Source organism: Patella vulgata, chromosome 3, assembly GCF_932274485.2.
Source record: "Patella vulgata chromosome 3, xgPatVulg1.2, whole genome shotgun sequence".
Lineage (NCBI taxonomy): Eukaryota > Metazoa > Mollusca > Gastropoda > Patellidae > Patella > Patella vulgata.
The window spans coordinates 73,162,850-73,190,780 of NC_065881.2; the positions used below are offsets into that span (position 1 = coordinate 73,162,850).

The following is a 27,931-nucleotide window of genomic DNA, read 5'->3' on the forward strand; positions in this document are numbered from 1 at the left end:
TTGCAAGTGTTATCATTTACTCGCCCAATTCAATCTGATTAAAACACTGATCCTATTTCGTTTCGTTTTTATAGTTCAAAATTTCGTTTTACTTGTCTTTACTACACTAGGATCTGGAAGAGTTGTTATCATTGACGTGTTCTAAATAGTGCGAGATATTAGCCAATGAAACGGTCTGTTACGGCGAGCTTTAGGCGTGTTTTGCACGGAACTGTGGGTAATCCACTAGTAACACTACTTCTGATTGGTTAATCAAATGTCTGACGTGATAGGCTCACTTGCCGCTCGTTTGACCTCTGACGTGACATATCGCAACAACCGGTCTAATCTTCATGGAATGTAAGCCATTGAAAGTATAAAAACGAAACGAAATATAGATCTGTATTTTAATCAGATTGTCGCCCAATTATACTATATGAATTAACTTTTAATATGATTAATTAAAAACATGTATGAAATCTGTTAATTGTTCTTTATTATTTCCATTCGAAATAAATTTACTTCTCAATAAACTACTTATAAACATGTTTTAAAATTGTACTTCATTTGAAAGATAATAATATTTAAAGCACTCCATCACCTTAATAGTCAAAATATTTGATCTGTAAAGCCGTTATAACAATCGTTTTCAAGCCTCCCAAAAATCATTATATTATATGCAATTGATGCTGTTTATGCCAGTTTTATATTTTTGGCAGACTAAAACAATTAAAAATGGCGACAGGAAGCCAATAGACACAATTATCAACTACCAAAAGGATATAATAGTTATAATTTTATGGATTCGAATAATTTTAGACCAACAGTTGTTCTTTAGATTTTTTAGTTTATATATTTGATTTCATACATTGCTGTTCATCAAATTGGTCAGGATTTAATATGTTATTAAAATGCCCAGCACCCAACTTGAATGTCGTCTTTATACCAATTGTTGTTACAGGATACCTGACCATCTACGGTGTCACATTCAAATCTGAAAATATACATTGAAAATGGTGGGGGTTTTTTTCATTTCTAATACACGATGTCGTGGGGCCGCGGGGGGGGGGGGGGTATTTCTTTTCATTTTCAAGTCGTGAGAAATTTGGGCGAAAATGAAATTGTCGCATCGAGCATTTTCATATGGTTCTTGGTCAAAACATTAGATTATATTTTATCTAATAATTTCAGTGTTTGATGTATATATGGTTTTTATTTATGCTCCGCTAAATTGCTAATATGGGTCACAAAACATATAATAATGTAATATGAATGTATATAAACTAATTTACATTCAATCTTTTCCGTTTTTACTCTAATTTAAAATCAGTTACGTTAGGCGAAAAAAGCGAGAAGTCTCAATCGAATGGCAATCTCTAGCGTCTTTTTATTCCAATCTACACCGGTAGTATCTATTGCACATGCTCTCCAGATAAGAACATGGCGTCACCGTTTGAAATGACTTGTGGAATATGTCTAGCCTCGTTCTTCGAGACCCTTGTTACAAATGGCGTTGAAACGCATTCGCAAAATGTTTTGACTTAATTATTGGATATCAGAAGCCCATCTTTTCCCGGTAAGATTACAACATCAGCGTTGATTTAAATTGACAAATAATTCGTGTTTTCAATGTCGAAGACTGGATGATATTGAGTTAAAGACTTAGCTACTTTAAATAATTAAGTTACTCGTGTTAAAGCTATATAGTATACTGTATACATAATAATTATAGCGTGACATGACAGGGAACCAACCTGCACACTGCATCCGGAACAAGAGGGCATCCATTTTGTTCACCTTGACACTCAACAGCATTAGTTGTAGTTACAGCCAACATTACAACAACCAATAACACTACACAATACATTGTTTTCATCTTGAACGTCTCCTTAAAAAGTAATTTTCATAATTATAAAGAGGAAGTAACTCTTGTAAGTAACTGTCACTGTAATTTATGAAATGAACCACTTAAAGATACATTATGGGAGATAAGATAAAGAGATGGCAGTTCTCGCTATAATAGTTAAAAACTATATAGTGTAAAGGTAATTTTCTGAAAATTTCTGTCAAATTGATCCACTATGAGCCGAGAAAGAAGCGGGTGAAATTTTTGCATAGTCTCGGTCATCATTACTAAAATCATTAATATAAACAGCATAGTCTCGATTATCCACTTTTTTGATTTAATTATCAATGGCCGTTAGCGGCATATAGGAATCTAATCCAGCCAACATCGAAGGCTAGCCTTGACATCGAGAGTTTATTATGGTCTGGATAAGTTAATTAATGTCTAATTGATAATTTAGATAACATTTCAGGCCTAAAGAAAGACTTGTAATAAGCAGATTTTGCTCTTGCATAATGCATCTTTAATAAATAACCACACATCATTTGAAGCTTTTAAAGTGGACATATTGTTCTTTACAAAAAGAAACTGTTGGAAACATATTATATCAATTAAAGACCAAAATTGAGGATGGAAATTAATAGCGTTAATGGGCTTATAACTTTATATTGTCCATAACATTTACATTAAACATCACGAATTATAATTTAATATTGGCCCATTTCAGCCAATATTGGTGTTATTATCTTACCGTGGGCTCCATTTAAGGCACGGTGCATGGCACACAATTAATTCCCAATGTCGGCTTCTCTATTGTCTCGAGCACCATTTGTAATGAAGAAAGCAAAACATATCCCACAAGTCAGTGCGGGAGTAATAGTAATGGTTTGATCCACAAACGACAAAAACAAAAAGAGAAAATTGTTTTGGATTGTACAAACCAGATGCAAACTACTGACATTTGATTTGGACTGCTCACGTATTTCGTCGAACATAACTGATTAGAAATTACAATTTTAATTGTAATTTTAATTTTAATTATTGAAATAAAAGTAAACCATATGTTAATCCCGAAATGACCTAGTTTGTGTCGAGTAGACGTTAAACCCCATTTCTCTTTCTCCCTCCTTGTGTAGTGTCGCAATGAGTAACAATATTGTTATTAATTTATAAAAATCAACCACGCACAGTCTTTGGATGGAGTCATTATAATATGAAGTTTTTTTTATATTATGGTGTTGTACAAACTTATTGAACTTCACAAGCGTTCACATTTCTCAAATACAACTCTTACAATTCTTGAATTGGACGACTACCAAAACTCTTAAACCTAACCCGGGACCTATAGCCCCAAATTCTTAAACCTAACCTACAATCTCGCCAACATGCAACAATCACGCGCCCTGACAAAAATTGTGCTGGCATTATCAAATAGATTTAGCTATCGAGTGATACATAATCGACATTATTCAAGAATATTGCAAGTAACGGAGCTTAATCTGTAAATTTATATGAATATTCAACAATTGATTAAAGACAACTATTTATTTTTATTTTAATCATTGATTATTTGAAAGTCGTTGTGGTCTGACGGTAACCCAAATGAAAAGATGTTTTAACACTTTAACTTATTAATAAATGAATTGCTACTTACTTTCCAAGTCGAATGGTTCTATGTAAAATGGGTTATTATAATATCCAATTGTCTATATACTAACATTTGATAATTACATAGATGCGACATTTATACGAGGGGAAGGCCTATTATTTCTATATTTCCTATCTATATACTTTAATATGTCTGACACATCCTCTAATTACGAGACTGACATTTTAATGCGTATATCCAGGGAAGTTAAAGTAGTCAAGCCTTTAACTCAATATCATCCACTGTCTTCGACATTGCTAACACGACTTATTGCCCAATTTAAATCCACATTGACGTTGTTACCTTACCATGAAAAGATGGGCTTCTGGTATCTAATATTTAAGACCAAATTAAAATTTTAAAATTGGCACACGAATCGCGTGCCAGAATGCTTTGAGCGTTATTTGTAATGAAGCGACTCGATGAACGAGGCTAAACATATTCCCACACAGGAGAATACTACAGGTGTAGACTGGAATAACCAGACACCAAAGACTGCCATTCTATTTGCACTCTTCGCGTATTTCGCCGAACACAAGTGATTAGAAATTACAGGAAAAAACAGAAACAATTCAACTTAAATCAGTTTATATACATTCATATTACATTATTATATGCGTTGCGATCCATTTGTGTCCATTTCTAGATGCCTAAGAATACAGATTTAGCTCTTTTAAATGAAGGGAATAAAGCCGGTTTAACTGCAGTGGTTTACCCGACAATATTTCTTATCGGATGAATAGATTACAGTATACATGCAGCGCACACACATAATTTATCATTTATATTGCAATAATTAAAAAAATATGCACAGATGACAATAATATTAGGGTAGACAATTTTATTAAGCATGCAAAGCCAAATTTTATTGATATCTTTCAGTTAGGCTAGTTATTCGTGTATGAACTTGGGTGATTGAAATGAATTGACGTTTAACGTCCTACTTTCTGCACCGATTGGGCTAATGAAAACGTTCGTGTGCTATGAGGAGGTTTTCTCCGGGACCTCAGGGTTTCCTCCCACTGCTACAGACCCTACGCGCAAGAGAATTATTGAAATAAAATTGAACCATATGTTAGTACCGAAATGACCTAGTTTGTGTCGAGTGGACGTTAGATAAATTGCCGCAAGGTATTAGAATTTTATTCAGCAATCTCCGAGGAGAACCCGCGGAATAATCAAAGTAAGTATATCTACTAGTCGGTCGGATGGGACGTGGCTGTGTGGTTTAACTTGCAACTTATATCATCAGGTCAGTCATGGACTGAGTACGGGTTGTCTACCTACGTGGGTCTTACTCCGGGTGCACTGGTATTCTCCAACTGCTAAAGACACTTCTCTCACGAGGTCCCGCATAGACCCAAGTGCTGTTTGTACGGTGAGAGAGAGAGAGAAATGGGGTTTAACGTCCACTCGACACAAACTAGGTCATTTCGGGACTAACATATGGTTTAATTTTATTTACATAATTCGCTTGCGCATAGGGGTCTTTAGCAGTGGGAGGAAACCGGAGGCCCCGGAGAAAACCCACGAGGTTGGACAGGCGACCCTACTCCTTGCCACGTACAACCGGGGATTCGAAACCACGCCAGTCGACTCAATGACAGACTTTATGATACAGCGCGCGCACGCTAACCATTCAGCCATCCAACCCCCCTTGTTTGTACGGTAGCTTGCCTTTAACTACGTGGGTTTTACTCTGGCGTTCTCTAATTACTAAAGACACTACTCTCTCTCCAGACCAATTCTTATTTCGAATTCCAACTGTCACTTAGGTGAGTGATAATAAATACATAATCCTTTCACAAGATGAGGTTTAACGTCTACTCGACACAAACTAGGTCATTTCGGAACTAACACATGGTTCAATTTTAGTTCAATAATTTGCTTGCTCTGAAACCGGAGGACCCGGAAAAAACCCAGGAAGTTGAACAGGCGACCCTACTCTTTGTCACGTACAACCGCGAAATCGAAACCACGTCAGTTGACTCAATGACAGGCCTTATGATACAGCGCGCACGCGCTAACCATTCGACCATCCAATACAACCCCCGGTTATATTTATAAACGAGTTGACTTTTGACTCATATTTGAGCGCTATCCAATCACGTACAGACCACTACCACTATAACCGGTTTTACGATCATATTGATTGCATCGTACCTTGCTGAATATATATGTCGAAAATCATGTAATTATTTTTTATCATAAATATTTCCAGGCAAAAATAGCCGTCACCGATTTCTGACTGTGACAATTCCATCCCAATTGAGTTTCCCAAAAAAAAACGTCTTCATTAGTCCAGTAGGAGGAGAAAATTATGACGTTTGATTTCATTTCATTTTACTTGTTTTCAAAATTTTATTAGACTTGGCCCACCAATGTGTTCACTCTTAGTTGGACGTTAAACCCCATTTCATTTTCATTTGCGTTAACTCTTTAGAGAGTTGTTTCCCTTTGATCATAGTCACGATTACGTTTTGGCGTAAAATCCAATCTAAATATAACATAAAAAACAGACACACAAAAATATAATTAGGTATTTTTAAATCTCCAAATCGTATCAATTATTAGTTTTGAAAAAAAAACAAGCAACAACGGGTATCGTCTGCCATCTACCATAATAATAATTTTAAAAATAAGTGGCAAAATGTACGATATATTGACAATTTCAGTCAAATTACTTTATTAGGTATGTTTGGAGTTTTGACAAAAATAGCATAGTCTCGATTGTCATTGCAACGATAATAAACGAATTCTCGATTTTCCACTTCAATGCTAACCGATTACATAGCGCGGATGATCTAATCCACTGAATACACAAGCCATCCTATGCTCTAGAGAGTTGATTATGGCTTGTAATGTGAATACTAATATAAATAATAGTCTATTAAACATTTGAAACCAGAAAAATATCTCTAATAGGCAAATTTAGCTCTTGCACAATGCATATTTAACCTCGTTTCCCCAATTGCACCCGATCATCACTAAATAAACTGTCATGTTATAACTAACTATTTAAAGTACAATCTTAACTCTTCCATAATACACCTCTAATTGTACGGCTACTGCAGTCACTAGTATCAACAAGTTTTTTTCATCTAAACTGAATATTACGGCCGCATACTTTGTTCGCCCTGTTAACACCTTGACTCCAGTGATCCAGTATCCCAGTTATCCAGTCTTATAGTGCTCCAGTTATCCAGTGTTCCAGACTCTTGTTTTCCATTATCCTATTTACCAGTTTTCCAGTATTCTATTCTCCAGTTCAGCAGTATTCTATTCACCAGTACTCTATTCACGATGAACCCCATAATCAAAACCTACGAAGTCCCCGAAGACGAGACCAGCAGGGTGTCCTACCACGTGGCGGTCAGTAGCACAGAGAGATTGACCGACAGGTCTATCTTGAAGTGCCTGATCGACCTGCTCGGCAAGTGGGACGATATATTAACAATATATCAGGTTAAAGAAGAATGGCATGTCCACGTGAAGACGAAAGAGGTCAAAGCCACACTACTAGAAAAAGAAAGCCACACCTACATGGGGATAGAATACAGATTCTTCAGACGATTCTCGAAAGTAGTAACCCTCACCGTATATGACTTTCCAGTCTCTTACTCAGACGACTATTTTCATAATATTATGACCGATATTGGGTACGTCAGATCCTTCAAAGACCAAAGACTGCCGGGCACTAGAGTTTACAAGAGAGTAAGAGAGGTGGAAATAGAAATCAAGACGGAGGAAATGAAAAATATTCCACAGATAATAGTTCTGAAGACCCCTCACGGAGATGCCAGAGTCCGAGTCGTAACACCAGGCCAAGCTTCTCCATGCTTCCGATGCGAGAAGTTGGGCCACTTACGCAAGGAGTGCCCTCTTCGAGGCCCAGAAAGGGAAAAGAACAAACGGCCAGCACAACACCCAGTTCCAGAAGCAACAAAGCCAGTCGAGGACAGTAAAACAGTGATCGAAACAGTAACCCAGTCACCGCCAGTAACACAGTCTCCGCCAATAGAACCAAAGGCACCGAAACGAAGGAGAGAAGAGGGAGGTAGAACAACAGCAAAAGAAACAAGCTTCGAATTTACAAAGCCAAGACCACCTGCAATAAAAATAAATGAGAGCAGCTTTAACATCCAAGAATGCAGCTACCATCCCTCAACCTCAACACCTCTTGAGATCAGCTTCGATCCGAACATTGACAGTTTTATTGCTATCGACTAAAAAAAAAAAAAAAAAAAAAAAAATCCTTAATCAAACATAAAACGTGATTGTCTGCGATATCACCTCGGTGGAAGCGGACGTAAAATACAACAAACTACTACTACTGTTTCAATTTTAAGGACATTTTAACTCTTCCATAATACACCTCTAATTGTACGGCTACTGCAGTCACTAGTATCAACAAGTTTTTTTCATCTAAACTGAATATTACGGCCGCATACTTTGTTTCAATTTTAAGGATATTTTATAATCGCAGTAATGGGGTTTAACGTCTTATGGACAAAATAGTTGGCAATATTCATTTCAATGTAAAAGCCTGACAGGAATTTTACCCAGACATTGGTGTGTTTGCCTACTAACTCTTCTTTGAATTCATGCCGCCAATTAAGGGGTCTGTTAAATGTGCACCCGACATGTACACGATGGACCTTTATTTATCGTTCAATCCGAACGGCTAGGCACACACGGATTATAAGTGAGAACGAAAGTGTTTCTCGACCCACTCCGGGTTTGGCGTCAGTAGACCAATAGAGAGAGCAGTGCTCTGCCGCATCAATCACCGCGTCCCCTATTTTATAATGCAACTCGGCCCTAAATTACGATAGGATTGTTCCTATGGAGTCCACGATCTGGTACGTGCAGATACGTTCGGATACATTTCGATACGATCAAGACCACAATATAATATGATAAGACCTGATAGGATCACCACGATTGCTCCACGATTAAAACCACGATTTCGATCGTAGCGCGAATCGTGATAGTGGGAACTTAGCATCAAATGGGATACAAACCGTGTCAACTACACCGCCAATTGGATCTCGAAGTTTGCGGGAATGCCGCTTTCCGGGGAACATTTTCCTTATAGCACACTAGCCTATGTCCGTCGTCATTTTCCCGGTTGGTGCTGAAAAGTAGGACGTAATATTATAACCAATTTCATTTTAATTATAAAAAAATACTATAGACCTACTATTAGTTACACGTGAAGTGCACAATTTTACCAAGAGCTATAACTAAGGTTAGGATTAAGACAGGTTTATTATTAGACTTTAGTAAATGAGACTCTAAAACCATGGAATATTGAAATCTCCAAGGAGAACACTAGACTGATTTGTAATTGATTGTAAGAGAGATGTTTATTATCCTCATCAACACCGTCTTTAATAAATATTGTCCGAACGAGGATAATCGGCCATGATGGGAGAACTCTTTGATTTTCACCATAAGAAATGAATGAACAAATAAGTCGTTTTGTAATATTATTCCTGGCGATGAGATGAGGAGAGGTAGGGTTGATTTTTTTAAAATTCTTTCTCGCTAGATATTATCGAATATTAAACCAAAAAATATTAGTTGATGCTTCGTTTTATGATTGATTAAAATGAAGTAGATTGGAATTTCTCTTAACTTTTATATTAGAAAATATTTTATGGTTTCAAAATTTATTTAGTTTACACTTGCTTCGACCTAGCGTATTTTTAGTGTTTAGACAACTTACTTAACATGTAATTGTATCGTTAGCTGTTTGTCCGGGGAAGGTACAACGTATAGTCGTTCGGATGGGACGAAAAACCGACGTCATGTGTGCACATTGGTGTGCACGTACAAGATGCCTTGGCAGTTGGAATTTGATATAAGCGTCGGTCGTAGCATCGCCGTCCGGGCAAAATTTCTCTATAGTCCATTATATGGCGTATGCCAGTCTTCATTAGCATTTCGTTTCAGTTGTCTAGGGTTACTGTCCACTCGTTTCATAACTTAATCTAGAACATCTAATGCCACTTCGCATATTATTAACCGTTTGTATTGCAAATGATCAGATTATTTAAAGTAACTTTCCATCATCTTTGATTAAGTCATCCATACACTGGCGTAATCAGTTGAAAATAAAATAAATGGGCATGGGGGAGAGGAGGTCTGTATTACGTTGCTTCCGATTGACTAGAATTATGTCCTTGCCGCCCGACCAAATTTCCACCCCCGTCCAGCACCTTAGGGAGATGGGCACTTGTGTAGACATGTATATACGATCTCGGCAAATACAAGGATCAAGTTCGGGACTCTTGGTCAGTGAGCTCGCTCCGTACTTACTAAATCGCCGGGATCCTTCTCGACCAATGCCGGGATCGAACCAGGACTTCCTGCTTAGTGAACTAGCGCCATACTCACTGATGAACCTTGACCCCATGTTATATAAACTTAATCAATGAACTTCATGAATTATTAAAAATTTAAACTGCTGGATAATCCTTTTATATTAGATAAGGTAATCCATGTTCTATATTTACCGTTAGTTGAATATTAATCAATGGTTAAACTTATATAAGGATGTCTTATCTTAATACGACAATACAAGATTGAGATTTTATAAACATTACTTCTGATAAGCTACAATAGGGAATTTATTGTTAACAACATTTTAAAACATTCTTGGAAAGTCCCACCCACACGCAATCTGATTAAAACACATATCCTAATTCGTTTCGTTTTTTATAGTTCAAAATTTTGTTTTACTTGTCTTTACTACACTAGGGTCTGGAAGAGTTGTTATATTACCGGCGTTCTTGTGAAGTGAGGGATTAGCCAATGAAATGGTCTGTTACGGTGAGTTCTTGGCGTGCGATGCACGGAACTGTGGGTAAACCACTAGAAACGTCAACGCCGATGGGTTAATCAAATGTCTGACGTCATAGGATCAAAAGCCGCTCGTAATATGATCACTGACGAGACCTTCCAGTACAACCGGTCAGATCTTCATGTAGTGTAGGCCATCGAAAGTATAAAAAACGAAACAAAATATAGATCTGTATCTTAATCAAATTGACCTACATGCAAGAGATGGTGGGTTTCAGAGTTTCAACTACCAGGGGGAGTTGGATGGCTGTATCATAAGGTCTGTCATTGAGTCAACTGGCCTGGTTCTGATTCCCCGGATGTAAGGATGTACGTGACAAGGAGTAGGGTCGCCTGTCCAACCTCGTGGGTTTTGTCCGGGTCCTCCGGGTTCCTCTCACTGCTAAAGGCCGCTACACGCAAGCGAATTATTGAAATAAAACTGAAATGACCCCGAAATGATCTAGTTACTCTCTTTCTCTCTCTCTTTGGCCGCACAAAATATTCTCTGTTTTAAAAAAACAAAAACAGAATAACCCACTCTTATATTGGATTCCCACCGCCAAGGGATATTTTACGTGCACGCCAATTTATACACCGGACCTCGGGTTTTCGTTCCATCCGAAGGACTAGGCTAGACAGCTGTCCTTGTCGGGCCCTCCATCCTGCACCACTAACAAGTGGAAACCAAGTCGGAAAATCCCAATGAACTTCCTCGGCCAATGCAGGGATCGAATATGCGACCTCCAGGCTAACGAACCTACGTCTTACCTACTTAGCCACCGTTTTTATAAAGGAAACGTCGTTGTTGTTTATGATTTATGCTTTAATATAGTATAATTTATCAAATAAAAAGAAGAATATATATTACACATGTTTACTATAGTAGGAGAGATGAACACATAAATTATGTTGTTCGTACTAAATATATCATCTAGCCTTTAGGGTACATTCAACTTAGTTCACCTAGTTTATTTCGGGGGGGGGGGGGGGGATCACGTGGCTAAGTGGGTAAGACGCTGGCTCGCTAGCCTGGAGGTCGGGTGTTCGATCCCTGCATTGGCCGAGAAAGTTCATCCAGATTTTCCGGCGTGGTTCTCCCTTGTCAGTGATGCAGGACGGAGGGGCTGACAAGGAAAGCTGTCTATTCGTTCGGATGGGACGAAAAACCGAGGTCCCGTGTACACATTAGCGTGCACGTAAAATATCCCTTGGCAGTTGGAATTCGATATAAGAGTAGGCCGTAGTGCCACTGCCCGGGCAAAATTTCCCTCATAGCACACAGTATGGCGTATGCCCGTCTTCATTAGCCCAGGTTAGGAGCAGAACAGTAGGACGTTACACCCCATTTCATTTAATTTCAGTTTATTTCGGTTGTTGGATTTACCTTGTACATAATACACATGATCCGCAGAACGTGTACCACTGGGGGTGAGAAATTGGCCTGGACAGCGCATACTCTACGTCCAGTTCCAACTGCCAATATGCTTCAATTTTAATGACTAGCTTTAACGTCCTACTTTTCACCAACCGGGATAATGAAGACAAGCATATATCATGCAGTGTGATATTCTATTCACATGCTATTTCCAATTTACCATTCTGCACACAGAAATCCATCTACTTCATTCCTCAAGAATAGATCTCTGCCCTAAATGGCCGCCATATCAAGAAATTAGTATACTGATTTGTAATGCGTTTCTACTCCGTTTCACATCTGTCATACACACAAAGACTAAATCAACTTTTTTTTTCAATTTTAATTGAATGGAAGCAAAATATAAAAAAAATCAACAAAATTCTCGAAGTATACATAGTGTATTCGGCTAAAATCGTCGATTTAGGACTTAAATGTCGGTCAACTAGCTTAGTGTCTGTTGACCTATACCTAAGTTTAGTATGCCAATTTAAAGGACAATATTGGTGTCAGTCATTATAAAATATGTGATAGAACTGGTTAAATACATCCCAAATATAACTGAAATTCGATCGTTTGTCTGTTACCGCTCGTTACTTCAGTCTGTTATATAGAAGGACAACTCGTGTTTGTCATGTTTGGCGTCACTTCCCGTTTCTTCACGTGCTTGTTACACGTCTCCCGTAGCAATGATCTCTGTGTTAAAATTATATTTGGAAAGTATTTAACCAGTTCTATCACATATGTAATTATGACTGACACCAATATTGTCTTTTAAGTGCACGCCAACAGGACGTTGTTTTGTCGCGTAAAAGGAACAGGTCGATGCTGTTCCTTGTCAGGTGCTCCTGTGAACCAGTCTGGAAGATCCCTTATTTTTTTTTTTTTTTTTTTTTTGCTGGGGGGGGGGGGCACTGGAATCGAAACGGAACCCCCATGTCAGTAGGCCAGCACCATAGCCTATCCACCGAACCATCGTGATAATTGTTTTAAAACAATGACACAGCTCGAATTATAATATCTCGACCAAAGAAAAAAAAGAAAACAGAACATAACAAAAGACTATAAATAAATAAACATCGAATGAACATTGATATATTATTTGGTCACGTGTCACTGGTTCATGTAATCTACACCTTTCAGCGCGTTCTATCATCAAAGACACAAATATACATATATATTAATAAATAAATTCAAAGCCTAATCTTATCACAAAATCTAACTTGATTCAGAGAAATCTGAAGGAAAAAACAGTTAAATGATTTGGAGTATATTAAAAGATCTCGACATTAATAATACAAAATAGTATTTACAGGTATTTCTCGTTTAACACCTGTTTCTCCTCAATAACTATTAAGTCATGCAATCTATTTATAGAAATGACGTGTCTTATATACATCTATCATGTTATTAATCTGTTTTTGGTCTTCAATCGTTTAATATTTAAGTGTGATTTTCTAAATTCCCAAAGCGATCCGACTTCATTTATAGTCCGGTGATTTTAACTCCGATTTTAGTCCGATTTTTAAATTTGAATTAAGAAAACCACTTTGATGACAATAATACAAAATATAGATATATCTGATTAAAACACAGATTCCTATATTTTGTATTATTGTCATCAAAGTGGTTTTCTTAATTTAAATTTAAAAATCGGAGTCTTTTAGCAGTGGGAGAAAACCGGAGGACCCGGAGAAAACCCACGAGGTTGGACAGGCGACCCTACTCCTTGTCAAGTACAACCGGGGATTCGAAACCACACCAGTTGACTCAATGACAGGCCGTATGATACAGCACGCACGTACTAACCATTCGCCCCCCCCCCCCCCAAAAAAAAAAATCGGAGTTAACATCACCGGACTATAAATGAAGCCGGTTCGCTTTGGGAATTCAATCTGATTAAAACACTGATTCCTATTTCGTTTCGTTTTTTATAGTTCAAAATTTATAGTAGAAACATCAACGCAGGGATCGAACACCCGACCTCCAGGCTAGCGTCTTACCCACTTAGCCACGTGATCCCCGCATTGGCCGAGAAAGTTCATCCAGATTTTCTGGCGTGGTTTCCCCTTGTCAGTGATGCAGGACGGAGGGCCTGACAAGGACAGCTGTTTAGTCGTTCGGATGGGACGGAAAACCGAGGTCCCGTGTACATATTGGCGTGCACGTAAAAGATCCCCTGGCAGTTAAACCCCATTTAATTTTATTTTCATTTTTTGTATCAAATTGTAGCGTCTTTTATTCTATTCCATGCTGGAAGATTAATGTCGATCGCGATAAGATAATATGGTCATGGATCAATTTCAACAATAATATCGAAAACACAGATATTTCATAAATATTTTTTAACTGTTTTTTACATTTAATTATAATGATAAGAATTTATACAGTATATCCTTTGTTGTATAGAAACCCTGGCACCTAGCGTTACATTTTACTTTTAATTGTGTTAAGTGTTCTGTTCACCTAGTGAGTTCACAGAGTTATGTCCCTTGCATGTAAGCTCTTTAGTGATAGAGTCAGTTGTATAATTTTGTTTTTCAAAGATGCTAATTCACCCTGGATAAATTAAAATGTAAGCCTTTAAAATATCTTTTTGTAGTATATACTGCCATAATTAAGCCATTTAATATGTTTTCTGTATATCTTATTCAATATAAGTCTTGTTTGAAATAGAGAAAATACTTTGTTAGTCTGGGTTCAGCTGTCAAATTTTAGAAGTATGGTGACTTGTTTGGGGCATATTTTTCGGTGAATGTCTACACTTTAGTAAATAATAGTGAATGGTTGTATTTCTTCTTTAATTATTCGATTATATTTCGTTCTGTTTTAAACTGAGATTTATGATTGCAATTTCTGTATTTACAGTCTTTTACTGTCGGCTGGTTTTTGGAATGACATGACACCTACCTGTATATTAGTTGTATTAAAGCCTACTGTACACGAGACTAACTGTTATCGTCTTCATTGGGGTTACAGTATAGTAAAAGAATTATGATGTCCAGTGATGAAGAGCAAGATCCTTTTGATGTTGATCCCGAGTTTCAGTTCACAGGTGATAGAAAAAGACTTAGGAAACTAACTCCCAAGGCTCAGGAGGAGTTTACACAGTCTGTTCTTCACAAACTTAGCACGCTCGGAAAGTGTTGGGCTGAAATACTACAATTAACGAATTCTGTTTCGAAAAGTGAGAAAACCGAAACAAATGCACATACGTCTATCAGCATTTTAGAGCAGCAGTTTACTGTATACACTCAGCTATCTAACTCGTTTATTGATTTTCTTGAAAGGACACGAACGGAAGAAAGCCTTGGACTTAAAAATGAACACTTAGATGAGTACCAGCAACAAAAGCAATTAGTTGAGTTAACGTTATACAAGCTCAATACCATGCTCGCTTCAGTTTCAGAAATGTCACCCAATTCTTCGTATGGTGGTACTGGTAGTATACAGAGTAAAGCAGCAAATGCTCGCGCTAAGGCTGAAGCAGCTAAGGCTCGCTTATCGTTTATGGAAAAGGAAGCTAAACTAAAACAACAAAAGGCTGTCATAGAAACTAAATTAGATGTCATAGCTGCAGAGAAGGATGCCGCCGTAGCGGTGGCTGAGGCGGATGCTCTAGATGCGTATGGATCATCACGGCGATCAAGAAGCTCGCTCATTTCGCTGCCTTCAGAAAATAAATTGACGCGTACTAAAAATTATGTGGAAACCATACAGTCACAAAAAAGACCTACCGGTAGTTCCCCTGTATCTCAACAAGATGTACATGTTGCGGAAAGAGTTACATTGAATCCAAGTGCATCGCCTTTTAGTCCACAAATTAATGCAAACACAGACACGTTCTTTGCATCGGAAATAACAAAACTACTTCTGAAAAAGGATTTATTATTCGCAAGTCTCACAACTTTCAATGACTCCCCAGAAAACTATCAGTCATGGAAATGCAGCTTTAAAGATAAAATGAAAGAACTCTCAGTGACCCCTTTAGAGGAAATGGATCTTCTTACAAAGTGGACTGGTGCAACATCGAAACAGCAGGTCATCGCTTTACGGTCAGCTTATTTCAATGCCCCTAGCAAAGGTGTTCGTGAAATTTGGAAAAGACTTGATGAACGATTCGGCTCCCCTGATGTGATTGAGTCGTCATTGAAGAAAAGGCTCACAAACTTTCCAAAACTTTCCTCTAAGGACACTCAGAAATTGTATGAGCTTGCTGATATTTTAACCGAAATAGAAGCAGTTAAAAGTGATACCAGGTATAGTTCTGTGTTAGCTTACTTTGACTCATCAACTGGTGTCAGTCCCGTAGTTAGTAAGTTACCATATAGTCTACAGGAAAAATGGACAGCGACTGCGTCTAAGTATATGGGGACTTATAATGTGACTTATCCCCCTTTTACCTGTTTTTGCGACTTTATAAGACAACAGAGCTGTATACGCAACAATCCTAGTTTCACTTATGATAATAACATTACACGTTTTAAAGATTCAAAGCCAAACATTCATTCTCGAAAAACCACATCGGACGTGAAAGACAGTGCTGTTCCAGTGATAAACAATGGTGTCACAGAAATATGTCCGGTTCACAACACAAACCATTCGCTCTTAAAATGTAAACGGTTTAAGTCTAAACCTATAGACGTTAGAAGGAGATTTTTACAAGACCGTAATTTGTGCTTCCGATGCTGTTTACCTGGACATTCATGGAGCGATTGCAAGAATATAGTCAAATGTGACGATTGTGGTAGTAATAAACACAGCACAGCCATGCATGTACACTTTAGATATGACCCAAGTAAATCTCATGGGAATCAAGATAAAGAGCTAACTGATCTTAAGCAGTCGGTCACTTCAGCTTGTGCTCAAATATGTGGAAATAGTTTTAAAAGTAAATCGTGTTCCAAAATCGTGCCTGTCTGGATATGGCATAGCAAGTGTCTAGATACAAGACTGAAGGTTTACGCTTTGATCGATGATCAAAGTAATAAATCACTTGTAAAACCGGAACTCTTAGACAGATTTACTGATATCTGTACATTTCCTGAAGTGCAGTATTCGTTGACATCATGTGCAGGAGTCACACAAACTTCTGGGCGACGTGCTAATGGGTTTGTGATTCAAAGCTTGGACCGAACAGTAATACTTGATTTACCTGTGCTGACTGAATGTAGTCAAATTCCTCAGGATAAAGATGAAATACCCACACCTGATGTTGCGCATTATCACCCGCATTTAAGTGACATTGCCAGAGATATCCATCCATTGGATCCAGATTGTGATATTTTGCTATTACTAGGGAGAGACATCGTCGAAGTTCATCATGTTCACGAACAAAGAATCGGAAGTAAGGGTTCTCCCTACGCTCAAAGGCTGAATCTTGGATGGGTAGTGATAGGGGAAACATGCCTAGGTGGAGCACATCGTCCTGAAGCCGTCGTGTCTACGTTCAAGACCCATTTACACAGCAATGGAAGACCTTCATTGTTACCACCTTGTCCGTATCAGTTTAATGTTAAAGTAGGCCAAAGAGACAATCCTTTTTTGGACTCGCAAGACATTTTCGAGCGGAATCTAGACAGTGAGAGACCAGGCAGGTCTATCGAAGATTCTCAGTTTCTTCATCTGATGGAGGCGGAATTTAAACCAGACCCTCATTGTAAATGGACTGCACCTCTTCCATTTAAATCCTCACGACAACGACTACCTAACAATAGACAGCAGGCTTGGAAGAGAGCACAGATACTTCATAATTCCTTGGAGAAAAATGACTTGAAGAAGGAACACTTTTTTAAATTTATGAAGGGCATAATTGAAGATGGTCATGCCGAGATAGCACCTCCCTTGAATCCTGGAGAAGAGTGTTGGTATTTGCCCCTCTTTGGAGTATACCATCCTAAAAAAAGGGATAAAATTCGAGGAGTGTTTGACTCGTCTGCGGTCTACGATGGTGTCTCTTTAAATGAAGTGCTTCTTAAAGGCCCAGATCTCACCAACAGCCTTGTGGGTGTTTTGCTTAGATTTAGACAAGGAACTGTAGCGATCAGCTGTGACATTGAACAGATGTTTTACTGTTTTGGCGTTAGAGAAGATCACAGGAATTTTCTAAGATTCTTTTGGTACAAGAACAATCGTCTCAGTGAACCTCTCATTGAATACCGAATGTGTAAACATGTTTTCGGAAATAAGCCCTCACCAGCAGTCGCCAACTTCGGTCTTCGAAGAATTGTTATAGATGCTGATGATGACGTCAAAGAGTTTATTGTCAAAAACTTTTATGTCGACGATGGACTAACATCTTGTGATGACACAAACTCTGCCATTGACTTGGTTAAGAGGACACAGCAGGTTCTTAAAGAGAATGGACATGTTAGACTCCATAAAATTACTTCAAACAAGAAAGAGGTCCTAAAAGGTTTTGATGTTGAAGACATCGCGAAAGATATCGTGAAATTAGATATGGAGCTTGAAGATATCCCTCTCCAGCGAAGTCTTGGTATACAATGGGACTTACGTGAAGACTCATTTACATTCCACTTAGATTCTAAATCACGACCGTACACGCGTCGTGGGGTGTTATCAACTATTAATAGCTTGTACGACCCGCTGGGATTTGCAGCACCAGTCACTATTAAAGGACGTGTTTTACTTCGAAACATGATGGCAACTACCACAGATTGGGATAAACCCCTGCCAGAACACTTTAAATTTGAGTGGGACTTGTGGGAGAAGAGTCTAAAAGATCTTGATATTGTTAAGATACCCAGAGCGTATCACAAAACACCTAATCAGGAAGTTGTCAAATCAGAGCTGTTTGTGTACTGTGACGCATCGGAGAATGCAATAGCAGCAGTGGCTTTCATACGGACGGAGGACACTAAAGGCAACCTTAATGTTGGATTCGTCTTCGGAAAATCTAAGGTAGCTCCCAAGCAGGGACATACTATACCGCGCCTTGAACTGTGTGCATCTGTGTTAGCCATAGAAGTGGCGGAAATCGTGACTCAAGAACTGTCACTCTCGCCTGAAGCAGTATCATATTTCACAGACAGCAGAGTAGTCCTAGGCTATCTTAGCAATCAGACCAGAAGGTTTTATGTCTATGTTACCAATCGAGTCCAGAGAATTCTGAACTTTTCAAAACCTGGACAGTGGCATTACATACCCACTTATGAGAATCCTGCTGACCATGGGACACGATATCTATCCCCAGCACTACTTGGAGACAGCTCTTGGCTTAAAGGACCACAACATATCTTCTCAAAAGATGTTGAAGTTTCTCAAGACTTTGATCTAATTAAACCAGATCAGGACCGAGAAATTCGTCCAGATGTTTTTGTTGTTAAGTCGGAACTTGAAGTATTGGACGCTTCGCCCTTTGTTTCTAGGATAACACGATTCTCAAGATTATCAAACCTTATAAGAACAGTTGCGTTCCTCAGACACGTGGCTGTCAGCTTTTCACTACAAAAGGAAGAACCTTGTTATGGTTGGCATAAGTGCTCAGAATACAAGAACATTGAATCGTACAAACGAGCTGAAACATTCTTGATTAAAGTGGTCCAATATGATATCTATGATAGAGAAATCAAATGCCTGAAAAATCAAAACCCACTTAAACGTGACAGTCCTCTGATTTCTCTGTCTCCAATTCTTAGGGACGATGGAGTTCTCTGTGTAGGTGGCAGGTTACAGAATGCGGACATCCCTGTCAAACTCAAGAATCCTGTTCTCATACCTGGGAAACACCACTTAGCTCTTCTTATTGTACGTCATTTTCATGAAAAGGTTAATCACCAGGGACGCCACATAACAGAAGGAGCTATACGGGAAGCTGGTTATTGGATCATAGGCGGCAAGAGATTAGTTTCGTCGGTAGTTCATGACTGTGTCACCTGTAAAAAGGTTAGAGGAAAATTAGGAATGCAAAAAATGTCGGAACTTCCTTCTGATAGACTAACTCCTGGTCCTCCTTTTACTTCGGTTGGTGTAGACTGCTTTGGTCCATGGCATGTCATGGTTCGTAAAACTCGAGGAGGCCAGGCCAATAGTAAAAGGTGGGCAGTTTTGTTCACTTGTCTCTCTTCTAGAGCAGCCCATATAGAAGTTATTGAAGAAATGAGTACCTCGTCTTTCTTAAACGCGCTTCGTAGGTTTATTTCAATCAGAGGAAAAGTACAACTCTTCAGGTCTGACCGTGGAACAAACTTTGTTGGTTCGACAGAAAAGATTGGTATCAATATTGAAAGTGCTGAAATTAAAGGGTTCTTACTGGTCTCTAGTGCAAAATGGATATTTAATCCACCTCATGCCTCTCATATGGGAGGAGTGTGGGAGAGAATTATAGGAATAACACGAAGAATCCTGGACTCGCTCCTGCTAGACACATCTAGAGGTATACTCACACATGAAGTGCTTTCTACCTTCTTGGCTGAGGTTACGGCGATCATAAACTCAAGACCTCTGGTACCAGTGAGTTCAGATCCAGAACACCCATTCCCTCTCAGCCCTTCACTTTTACTCACACAGAAGAGTGATGCTGTTTGTAATGTTGTCATCCCTTCAGATGTCCGGGACTTATACAGAGCGCAGTGGAAGCGAGTTCAACTACTCGCAGATATGTTTTGGAAGCGGTGGCGGAATGAATTCCTGCAGATGCTTCAAGAACGTCGAAAGTGGACAGATGATCAAAGAGACTTCAAACCGTCCGATGTCGTGCTTCTACGAGATAAACAGATTTCGCGCAATAGTTGGCCGCTTGGTGTTATAAATCAAATCTTTCCTAGTGCTGATGGAAAAATTCGAACTGTTGAAGTTAGGACTGTAACTAAGAACGGAAAGATAACTTTATATACCAGACCTATTCATGAGTTGGTTTTACTAATTCCAGTGTAATAGACAAACCTTATGTGTTCGGTTCAAAGTTTTTCATAATTTCATACACTGTTATTTTGGTCTATAGATTTGACATATTGCTTTAAATAGTACTTGAATCTTTTTGTGTTCTAATATTTCATAAAATATGTTTAGTTTCATCGTTTGCATGTATACAAAGTATGTAAACACATTTTGTTCCAGTTTAGTTTTTGTGTATATGCTGGATTTTGGTTTATGATATCCTGTGGGTATCATGGGGGGAGTGTTCTGTTCACCTAGTGAGTTCACAGAGTTATGTCCCTTGCATGTAAGCTCTTTAGTGATAGAGTCAGTTGTATAATTTTGTTTTTCAAAGATGCTAATTCACCCTGGATAAATTAAAATGTAAGCCTTTAAAATATCTTTTTGTAGTATATACTGCCATAATTAAGCCATTTAATATGTTTTCTGTATATCTTATTCAATATAAGTCTTGTTTGAAATAGAGAAAATACTTTGTTAGTCTGGGTTCAGCTGTCAAATTTTAGAAGTATGGTGACTTGTTTGGGGCATATTTTTCGGTGAATGTCTACACTTTAGTAAATAATAGTGAATGGTTGTATTTCTTCTTTAATTATTCGATTATATTTCGTTCTGTTTTAAACTGAGATTTATGATTGCAATTTCTGTATTTACAGTCTTTTACTGTCGGCTGGTTTTTGGAATGACATGACACCTACCTGTATATTAGTTGTATTAAAGCCTACTGTACACGAGACTAACTGTTATCGTCTTCATTGGGGTTACAGTATATTAAGATAATTTGGTATAAAATATACTTTAAAAGAACGCTTGTAATATGAAATTCATTTTTTTTCTTCTGTTCATTGTAAAAGAATAAATGTCATAACATCAACTTCTTTATTCAATAATAATGACACATCGCGTTATATTTTTTGTATAACATAACTTTGCTAACAATAGAAGTTCAACACGTTTTTTTTTTCCAGAACTTCTCATTCATTATCAGTGAGTCAAATAAGAATCTGTACATTATAACATCGCCCGCTTCCCCATAAGTCGCGAATACGCCAGACGCAATTTCCTCAATACTTGGGGGGTACTCGATTGAACGTTCCGGAATTGAATTCCTTCCATTCCAAGAATAGTGACAATCGAGTGAAAATGTGATTTCGGGCTACAGCGCATGCGTCGACTGAATAAGTAAATATCTCAACCAACCGTGCAGCCGAAACCTTTTAATTACGTCACGATTCTACTCACGCAGTCGGCACATGCATTGTAGCCCGAAATCACCCTTTTCACTCGATTGTACTTTTGGGATTGAGAGAATTCTGCTCCGGAACGTTCAAACGAGCATCCCCAGGGGTCATTTGCGTATTCACGATTGCATTTAGTAAATGAAATGGAAATACACAGGCCGTAATTATATGAAATACAACAATCTGATTAAAATACAGATCTATATTTCGTTTCGTTTTTTTTATACTTTGGATGGACAAAATTTTGAACTATAAAAAAAAGAAACGAAACAGGATCTGTGTTTGAATCAGATTGTGGAATACAATTACTGAGCGATGCTTCGACTAGGCTTCTCCATACTTGTTGGCCCTAGGCCAAACCCGTCGGTGGACCCACCAATTGCAGATCATTGTGGGCCTACTTATTGCACAACAACCTCCATATTCCGAACCATATACCGATTGTATAGGTGACATTATGGTTAGTATACATTATATAATTAAATACCTGGAGTACAAATAGAACAAGGTTATAGGCTGACACGCTGTGCGACGAATTAGTTTCATTGGGCCCCTAGATACCCGTGTGCCCTAAGCCAATGACCTACTACGCCTATTGGTAAACCCGGTCCAGGGGCGGATCCAGCAATTGTTGCAGGAGGGGGTTCACCAGGTTCCTGTTATGGAAATTTGACAGTGAATCATGCCATGATCACCTCCATATCACGTAGGCATACATACACACTGAGCTTTAAAAAGAGAAAAATCCAACACCTCATGTGACGTCAATTGTGAGTCAATTTCATCCATGCAAAGCATTAATTGTGATATCACATGTCTATGATTATCTCGCGCTTTGAATGCCCATCCCATTCCACCATCTGACGACAAAGGATAAAGCACACGACCGTGACATTTTTCTCATAAAAAGTGTTGTTTTACAAATTTTGTTATTTAGCTGAGCACGGTGGGGTGGTGGACCCCCCACCCCTCTCTGGGTCTGCCCTGCGGATCTGGAATATGCGGAGTGCCTTGATTACCGGTGGTATGAGACAACGTTTCACTTAAAGGGGCATTATGGGGCATATTAAAACTGGGTTCGGGGAACCACGAGAACATCTGTCAAGACAAAATGGTCTTGGTGAGACTAAAACAGGTTATATATTCTATGGTCACCTATGCAATGCTAGGGAGGAGAATTTTGCCCAGTTGAATTCCAACTGACAATGACTCTTTCGTGTACGCTAATGTACATCATCCGAGCGCCAAGGCAACGTTTCCGTTGTTAGTCTCACAGGAGCTACTCCATACTAAACTTAGGCTGCCTGTCTACAGTTAGCTCCGCTTAAGAACAGAAACTAAGCTTGTTGACCAACATTTTAAGTCCTAAATTGACGATTTTAGTCGAAAACACAAAGAATACTTCAAGAATTTTGTAAAGTATTTATTCTGCTTCCATTTAATAAAACTGAAAAAGTTTATTTAGTCTTTGTGTATGTGACAGATGTGAAACGGAGTAGAACCGCATTACAAAACATTATACTAATTTTTTAATATGGCGGCCGTTTAGGACAGTGATCTATTCTCGAAGTATGAAGTAGATGGATATTTGTGTGCAGAATGGAGCTACTCTTCGGCACCGGGGTTGAAATATCCTGATACCAGTATTTGATCCCCGGGAGATTCTAGTCGACTGTCACGTACCCTTACCGCTTGACTACCACTGCGCCGCTGACTGGAGCTTAAAGTAGCTAAGTCTCTAACTAAATATCATCAAAAATCTTCGACATTGAAAACACGATTTATTTGTTGTGGTCGTACAGGAAAAGATAACCTTCTGATATCCAATATTTAAGACAAACTAACATTTTACAATTGGTACACGAATCGTGTACCATAAGGCGTCCAGCGCTATTTGTAATAAGGGACTCGAAAAACGAGGCTAGGCATATTCCACAAGTCATGTCAAACGGTGACGCTATATTCTTATCTGGAGAGCATGCCCAATAAATACTATCGGCGTAGACTGGATAAACCAGACGCTAGAGATTGAAATTCGATTGAGAATACTGGCGTGTTTCGCCGAACCTAACTGATTAGAAATTACAGTAAAAACAGAAACGATTGAATGTAAATCAATTTATATACATTCATATTACATTACTGTATGCGTTGCGACCCATTTGTGTCAATTTCTAGGTCCCAAATATTAGCGACTTAGCTCCTTTAAGTTAGGTGAAAAAATTCCATCAGCGCATCGGCGTTATCACTGGATAAAACCCGAGCCCGGGCCCACTCTCGATACGATGAAAAGATTTCCCAGGGCGAAGAGACACTTACGATTTTTTATTATATTTTTGTATTATTTAAAGCTATAAAATGTGTGTAGCATGTACATAAAGATTTGGGGAGATATAAAAGAAAGCTGGTATTGTATAGACTGTATAACTTATCCACAGACATATCACAGCTGGTTAATAAACCTCATATTGTTCAACAAAATCTGGTCTGTGTTTGGTTTTTGTAACTTGAATCGTGTAAGCTATCGACAGATCTCTTCTCAGGTATAATAATAATAAAAAAGTTACTAAATCGGAGAACTTAAGAGGAGTATGTGAGTGATAAAGGGTCGAGAACTCCGTCTGAAGTCGACACATAAAGGTAAATAGGTAGAGTGACCGTAGCTGGCGTGTGAGCTAGAGATTATATAAGAACTGTTAACTATGCGAGTCATGGATTCGATCCCGTGCTTGACACAAACACATGGTTCAATTTTATTTATGGGGGGAAACCGGATGACCCGGAGAAACCCCCCGAGGTTGGGCAGGCGACCCTACTCCTTGTCACGTACAACCGGGGAATCGAAACCACGCCAATTGACTCATTGACAGTCCTTATGATATAGCCATCACCCCCAACCCCCCCCCCCGGACATTAAAAGGAGTTTGGTCGCCTGTCTACATCGTTCGTTTTGTGCTCAAGCGAATCATTGAAATAACAATAAACTTTTTGTTAGTCCTGAAATGACATGGTTAGGGGCAAGAGGATGTTAAACCTCATTCACCTGTCTCATATACAGGTAAAACACCGACATTAGAACAATCCGATCAACATATTAAACATACATTATGCAAGAGCTAAATCTGCCTATTGCAGGTCTTTCTTTAGGCCTGAAATGTTTTCTAAATTATTAATTAGAAATTAATTAACTTATCCAGACCATAATCAACTCGGATTTCTCCTATATTAAATAGATTAGAACAGTTCAGCCATATTTTGATTTAAGCTAAAAATGGAGGAGCGAGACTTAGCTTCGAACAACCAGTACGGTGGTTGAAATTATTGCGCACGTCTTGTCACAGCTTCAAAGGCTAATATCTTCGCTCGCAATAGAGTAATTTGATGAAATTTTCAAATTATTAATTTTACATTATCTATTTTCGAACTATTATAGCAAGAATGGCTAGCTCTTTATCTAAATCTTACATAATATATGTTTAATTATTCTTTCTTCGTTTTATATAATTATACCAAGCCTTCATTTCATATACTGTAGCCAAGAACACAAAAACAAACCTTATATTTATTAAAAGGAAACGAAACATGATATTGGGTAAAAGGTTGGCCATCATTGATATCAATTTATAGAAAGTATAAAATATAACCAATATCACTGACTTACAAAGGAAGCGGGATGGGTGGGGTGGGTGAGTAATGTTTCGTTAATTTTCCGACGTGGTTTCCCCTTGTCAGTGGTGCAGGAAGGAGGGCCTGACAAGGACAGCTATCTAGTCATTCGGGTGGGACGAAAAACCGAAGACCCGTGTATACATTGGCGTGCTCGTAAAATATCCCTTGGCAGTTGGAATTCGATATAAGAGTAGGCCATAGTGTCGCTGCCCGGGCAAAATTTCCCTCATAGCACACTGTATGGCGTATGCCCGTCTTCATTAGCCCAGTCTGAGCAGAACAGTAGGGCGTTAAACCCCATTTCATTTCATATGATTTTCTATTTAAAAAAAGGCCTTATAGAACATGGCTACTTCTTCGAAAGGGAAAACTGTTGTTTTCGTATAAGACACAAGACGTGGGATATGTTCATTCTGAAACAGTCCTTGCCATTTTCGCCTGTCATATCATTCAGCTTATTGTTCCTTTAAATCTAGTGTAATTTAATATAAGAATTCTCAATCCCTAGTGAGATAGACGTGATTCATATACTTTGTCATTTTAACGATTATCTTAAAGCACCAATGCAACACAGTACGAGTGAGAAAATATTTCGTGAAACCTAATCGGTTTTAACGTCATACTTTTCTGCGCCAACCGGGCTAATGAAGGCGGGCATACGCAATGCAATGTATGATAAGAGATATTTTGCCCGGACAGCGACGCTACGGCCTATATACTCTTATTTTGATTTCAAACTATCGTTGATCTTTAACGTGCTACCATTAGTTTAGACTAGACCTCGTTGGAAATTGAAATCAATGAGAATACGCCGGGTTAAAACTTCAATCATAGTGCACCGTATAGCACATACCTGTCTTCATTAGCCTGGTAGGTAGGGCGTTAAACCCCATTTCAATTCAATTCATTTTAAATTCCAATCTCAATTTCAATTCATTAATAACCTACTGTACTATATGCATGTATTCAATTAGATATTTATCTTATTTAAAGTGGGGGTCACAGTAGCTAAGTGGGTAAGACGCTAGTCTGGAGGTCGGGTGTTCAATCCCTGCATTGGCCGAGAAAGTTCACCCAGATTTTCCGGCGTGGTTCCCCTCCCCCCCCCCCCCTTGTCAGAGATGCAGGATGGAGGGCCTGACAAGGACAGCTGTCTAGTCATTCGGATGATACGAAAAACCGAGGTCCCGTGTACACATTGGCGTATACGTAAAAGATCCCTTGACAGTTGGAATTCGATATCAGAGTAGGCCGTAGTGCCGCTGTCCGGGCAAAATTTCCCTCATAGCACACTGTTTGGCGTATGCCCGTCTTCATTAGCCCAGTTCGGAGCAAAACAGTAGGACGTTAAACCCCATTTCATTTCTTATTTAACGTTTGACATTTTGATGGCAATCGTCCTGTCTGGTGGTCATCCTTTCCCATCCCCATAAAATGACATCAACCTGAACCCAGCAATTATCAATTTAGCGTCATTGTTATCAACACTTTAAAACATATAGTTGAAAACAATGCTTTGAAAAGAGCAACAAATTGTGTCTGGAGGGGCCATGACGAGAAAGACACTTTTGTTCTTAAATGGGGGATGTTAAGTTACGGGGACCTTTACAAGTAGTAGGTAGTAAAATATAAGTACATAAACAATACAACGGGGTTTAACTCTTTCACATTTAATTAGACAACTCCTTTCATTTTCTACGTAAGTTTGGGTAAACACCTTGTCGTTTGTAATAAGCTCACAGTTGAGTGCTTGGGATAATAGTATAGGTAGCGTTTCGGTTGAGTGGTTCCAGGAGACTTTAACAGTCGGTGTTGCTTGCACGGTGTGTCACCCATAAGAAACCGCTATCCATGTCATGTTCGACGCATAGCTCTTTAACTGAACACACATATCTGTGAACTAAAGGTCCGCTGGAGATACCAGAGAGGTTTTTGTTTGTGGAATTAACGGTGACAGGTAAGGTGGTCTTTTAAATCGATGTGATTTGTGATTAGAAAAATATAAAATTTTCTCAAGAACCAACAGGATTTCTTAATTTTTTGTAATTTGAAGGATATGATAGTACAAAATATAAATCAAAAGACTGTCAAATGGATACCCTTTCTCGTAAACATAAATCATTTTATAAGTTGTTTGTTTCGGAGAGATATGGGTCGGAGTGTAATATTAATGAATGCTATAAATCAACACATAATGAATTACTTGTGGCTGTAGATCTGCTCCCGTCAAAAGGCAAAACCTAGTAACTCAATTTTTTATCAAAATTGAGTTAGGACCAAATTTGTAGTTACTAGGGTATGTGCTTCCTGTTGTTGTACTAGAGCTTCCAATCTTTTGATTTTGTAAGCAGTTACACCCATGACAAAACCTAGCACCTTCCTTCAAA

The 27,931-nt window shown here is 38.5% G+C and overlaps 1 protein-coding gene and 1 long non-coding RNA gene across 3 annotated transcripts in view; one reads left to right on the plus strand and one right to left on the minus strand.

The window, feature by feature from the left end:
• Positions 1-455: 455 nt before the first annotated feature.
• Positions 456-27,931, minus strand: part of LOC126816393 (uncharacterized) — a 28,985-nt gene continuing 1,509 nt past the window's right edge. The window contains exons 2-3 of the long non-coding RNA XR_007678329.2: positions 1,734-1,867; positions 456-973 (exon numbers count right to left, since the gene is read on the minus strand). This is a non-coding gene — a long non-coding RNA (uncharacterized LOC126816393). The remainder of the gene's footprint in view (positions 974-1,733; positions 1,868-27,931) is intronic.
• The window catches only part of LOC126816388 (fasciclin-1), an 87,570-nt gene continuing 86,915 nt past the window's right edge, over positions 27,277-27,931 (plus strand). For both annotated transcript variants that reach the window (XM_050542858.2, XM_050542859.2), the window contains exon 1: positions 27,277-27,501. The gene's annotated coding sequence lies outside the window, so the exon portion shown is untranslated. The remainder of the gene's footprint in view (positions 27,502-27,931) is intronic.